The 4,966-nt window shown below is 47.4% G+C and overlaps 1 long non-coding RNA gene across 1 annotated transcript; it reads right to left on the reverse strand.

Annotated features, from left to right (window-relative positions):
• Positions 1-28: 28 nt before the first annotated feature.
• Positions 29-1,814, reverse strand: LOC117798129. Its single transcript, XR_004622834.1, has 3 exons — positions 1,528-1,814; positions 839-946; positions 29-485 (listed from the first exon to the last, which is right to left on the reverse strand). It is a non-coding gene; the product is annotated as an uncharacterized LOC117798129 (long non-coding RNA).
• Between the last annotated feature and the right edge of the window lie 3,152 nt (positions 1,815-4,966).

Genomic DNA, 4,966 nt, shown 5'->3' on the forward strand with positions numbered 1-4,966 from the left:
CCCTCATAGCACTCACTGGGGTTGTAATTTCTTTTTAATTATCCTCTCTCTTTAATTATCTTCTCTTTAGCTTTGTGAAAGCAGATACTGAATCTCTGCTTTTCCCTGCTCTCTCTCCGGCCACGGGGCACATAGTAGGTGCTCAGTGAACATCTCTTCGATGAGTGATTTATTTGTACACAGAGTCCTAATGAATCTCACCTTTGCCATCAAAGGAGGCTGAGCCTCCACGATGAGTGGCTGGCCGGGCTTTATCTCTGGATGGGCTCAGCTTTCTCCTCCCTGGGTATCTAAACTTTTCACTCTCCCTCCCCAGTTCCACTCAGTACCTTACCTGCCAACAATCATGAGCTCCTTCTCTGACGCCCGAGGCCGCATGTAGTTCCAGAGGTCCATGGTGAAGATGGTGCTGGCACTATTAAAGATGGAGGTGAGGGAGGACATGAGCGCCGCCACCATCACAGCCATCATGAGCCCACGGAGCCCTGGGGGCAAAAAGGAGGTCTATGGGCCTCAGGCTTTTCCTGCTAACTGCCGCTGCCTCCACTCATGACCCCGTTACCCCAGGCCCATAGTGCCAGCTGATCCCAGTAGGTGCCACTGGGAGGAGGCAGAACTCAGGGGTAGGAGCCATGCGGAGGGATGGCGGCTGGGGGCGGGGCATAGCCAGGACCTGGGTTTTATTTGAGGACCCTGGCTCTGGGGCTCAGTCCCTCAGCCCAGAGCACATTCCCTCCTGCCGCCCTCCCATCCTGCCCCTCCCTCAGATCAGGGCCCAGCCAAGGTCTTCCTTTCTGGGTGCGCCAGGGGACTCCATTTAGGGACGAGCGGACATTACCTGTGGGCAGGAGTTCCAGCACCAGTTTGGGATACGCGATGTCAGAGCAGCCAGAGGGGTTGCTACAGACCTTCAGGCAGGTTTCTGGATCTGCACAAGCCACTTCATCTGTGGAAGAAACAAGACCCGGAGTGAGCAGACAGACCCTCTGAGCCCAGGCCGAGCCACAACGTGGGCTGACACAGGCTGACGCCAGGAGACAGGATGACTGTCTACACGTGTACAGCTCCGTGAAATAACAAAGGAGCCTAGACTTCATAGACCATGACCTTCTTACTTAACCTGGCCCTATCTGTAAAGCTGCGACAATAATGTCCGTCTACTTCATATGATTATCGTGGGGGTTGGCCGAGACGACACACATAATGCCCCTGGCCCAGAAGCTGCTGTGTAGGAAGCGCTGAATACACTTCGGCTGTTATTACTGTCACCCAAATAACGCGGAGCCACCTAGCGGCCACTCTCCACAGTGTCCCCATCAGGCTGCATCCACCAACCCCCCAAAAGGGGACACAAGCAATTCACATCTTGCCTGCAGTTCCTCGAAGTACACAGGAGAATGCCATTGCCCGACGTGGGCGAAAATTTTCCAAATTCCTCTTTTCCCCCAGCTCTTCGAGAGCTGTTCCATTTTAGGCTCCTAACAACCCCACTGTGCTGGCTCAATATTTGTCTCCTCCTCTTCCTACATTTCTGGGTCGGGCCTTGGCTCTCCTGAACAGCATTCCGATTTTCCAGTGCAAATCCACCCAGCCTTCCTGGCACCTGTAGCCCTTCATCTCTTTCTAGTAGGACGGTGATCACATCCTGAGCAGACAGGCGTAGGCCTCCTGCTTGGACTCCAGAGTGTGTGGCAAAGCAGGTGCTCAGCCAGTTTCCATGGGATAGGGGCTAGTATCACAGCGCTCCTGTAGGAGGGAAGGGGAGAGTCCCCTCACTGTTTCTCAGATGAAGAATCAGGGCAAGGGACCTGATTATAAACACCCCAGTCCAAATTTTTCAGAGAAGGAAGACCAAGAGAGCAAATGCTTTTCTGTCTTTAATGACTCTGGCAGTCACCCCACCCAAGGCTTAATCCTGGCTACTGGGACCTTCAGAACTCTGCGTGGTCTCAATGGTTTGGCACCTGTGTCTGAATAATACCTTTCTTGTCACCTTCTGACTTCCTCAGCTCCTGATATCTGTGTGAGCTTACCAGTGCTCCTCACCAGCGCCCCAATGCCTACCCAACACCACTCACCCAAGCTGGGCCAGTGATTACCTCTCAAGTCTCCTTCACCAGGTGGATTGAGCTATAACTCCCATAAATCCCCCCTGGGCCCCCTCTGCTCAATGCAGAGTCTTCAGTCCTTGCTCATTTTGAAGGGCGATGGGCTGCCTGTCTGTCCATCTCAAACCTCAGTGTACAAGAGAACGTGAAGCCCTTCACTCCTCATGACAGTTTCCTGCCTGGTTCCAGTACAATATCAATGTCATGACGACCATTTAACAGAGCTCAAATGTAGATGTGTGACAGGATCTCCCCAGATGAGGTCGTATACTTAGTCTCTGTGTTTCTACCTGCATTGAATGTGCTAATTTAATAAATGTAACCACTTAAAGGACACCACAATTTTAAAATGCAGTATTATTCTATCTTCATTTTCTTTTTAATGTAACATAAAACCTAAGAAATGGATATAGCCCCAGGCCCTTTCACCCACTGGGAAATCCAAGGGCAAACTGGTCTTCATAAAATTTCTCCACGCACTGTTATGTCTTCTCAAAGACAGTCCAATGGGTGCTGTGGCCACAGTTATAATAAGCAGAGGCCCCCAAAGCTCTGGTTCAAGCCTTAGACAAAATTAAGACCATGGACCAAAAGTGGTATGTGAAGAGAAGTCCTGAGCAGAAACAATCTTGAGAAAAAATGCTTTTGACAGGTCAAAGTTCTTGGCTTTTTATGACTCTTCTGAGAAGTCTTAAAAGAAGATAAGGGAATAGTTTCATTCCCGTGCCCAGAATGTTGCAAGGAGCCTCCCAGGTCAGGCAAAAGTCTCACTCACATTCAAATCATATGGGTTTTACCTCTCTTTGTCCAAAAACTCCTCTCTCTTTTTTTTAAAGATTTATTTACTTTAGAGAGAGAGGAAGAGAGAGAGCTCAATCCTAGGACCCTGAGACCATGACCTGAAACCAAGAGTCAGTCGCCCAACCAGCTGAGCCACCCAGGTGCCCCCAAAAGCACCTCTCTTCAAGGTACGCTGAGAAGAAGCAAGACTCTCCCTAGGATATTTAATTAACTACATAGTTTAACCCTTGGTTAACCTTAGGTTGTTTAACCTTCCAGACATGCACCCTTCAACCATGAAACGTGACAGACACAGTTTACAAAGCATGTTTGTGGCAGTTGTCCTTGTCTGTGCAGCTTAAAGAATAAATTCATCTGGGCGCCTGGGGTGGCTCAGTCGTTAAGCACCTGACTCTTGATCTCAGCTCAGGTCTTGATCTCAAAGTCGTGAGTTCAAGCCCCACATTGGGCTCCATGCTGGGCATGGAGCTTACTGTTTTTTTAAAAAAAGAATATATTCTTTTTTTAAAAAAAGAATATATTCATACTAGTTGGCTCAGCTAAGCTACAACTGAAACCAACAGCCTTATGGATCATTCACCCACCACTGGGCAACACCCACCCACCTGCCTTGGGTTAATCAATCAATCATTTCATATATGGTGTGGGTTCTCTCATCAGACTCTCTGATAGTTGACATAAAGGATGCTTCTGGAAAAGTCAGATCCAAACAACACAAAATCTCCTATTTCCAAATGCTGACATTCAATTCAATACAATTCTCATTGTTTTCTTCACAACTCCAAGGGGAAGATGTGGTTATTACACCTGTTGTAATAGGACAAGTAAATTGAGGCCCAGAAAGGTGGAAAGGCTTCCCCAAATCAAACACCTAGTAAGTATCATGGATAGGTCTCATACCCTGAATGTATTCCAGAGCTCAGGTGGGGATGATTGCGTTTGTAAATGGGTACATTTCTAGACTTCGTTTTGTTTTTGAGGGTGGCTTTGCTTCTCTCTTAATTTCTACTGTGGTTCCTTTCAAAGTGTGTGCCATTTCCCAGATGGGTAAGTGGAAGAAGGTGTTGTCCAGGCTCACTGCAGCTCAGGATTAGAGCATCCTTTTGGGTAGTGTCTGGACCCAACTGCAGATTCAGGAGGAACGGGCAGAGCAGACATAGAGGGACACATGGAAACAGGAAGGTCGAATGGCTTGGCCTGGAGCCTGGCACTTTAGGTAAGGGCTTCTCAATCTTGTGGGGAGCTTGTTAAAAATAGATTGCTGGGCCTCAACCTCAAGAGATTCTGGTTCAGTAGGTCTTGGACAGGGCCTGAAAGTTTGCATTTCTTTTTTTTTAGTTTAAATTCAATTAGCCAAGATATAGTACATCACTGGTTTTTGATATAATGTTCAATGATTCATTAGTTCATTTAACACCCAGTGATCATCATATCACATGCCCTCTTTAATGCCCATCACCCACTTACCCCATCCCCCCACCCACCTCCCTTTCTGCAATCCTGTTTCCTGGAGTCAAGAGTCTCATTTGGAAAGCTGGGGGCATCACAGTGCCGGATTTCGAGCTGTACTACAAAGCTGTGATCACAAAGACAGCATGGTACTGGCAAAAACACACCCATAGACCAATGGAACAGAATAGAGAACCCAGAAATGGACCCTCGGCTCTTTGGGCAACTAATCTTTGATAAAGCAGGAAAAAACATCCAGTGGAAAAAAGACAGTCTCTTCAATAAATGGTGCTGGGAAAATTGGACAGCTACATGCAAAAGAATGAAACTTGACCACTCTCTCACACCATACACAAAAATAAACTCCAAGGATGAAAGACCTCAATGTGAGACAGGAATCCATCAAAATTCTAGAGGAGAACATAGGCAACAACTTCTATGACATCGGCCAGAGCAACCTTTTTCACGACACATCGCCAAAGGCAAGAGAAATAAAAGATAAAATGAACTTATNTGAAACAAAAGATAAAATGAACATGTGGGACTTCATCAAGATAAAAACCTTCTGCACAGCCAAGGAAACAGTCAAAAAAACTAAGAGGCAGCCC

The sequence above is a fragment of the Ailuropoda melanoleuca genome, unplaced genomic scaffold (assembly GCF_002007445.2).
Source record: "Ailuropoda melanoleuca isolate Jingjing unplaced genomic scaffold, ASM200744v2 unplaced-scaffold261, whole genome shotgun sequence".
Taxonomy (NCBI): Eukaryota; Metazoa; Chordata; class Mammalia; order Carnivora; family Ursidae; genus Ailuropoda; species Ailuropoda melanoleuca.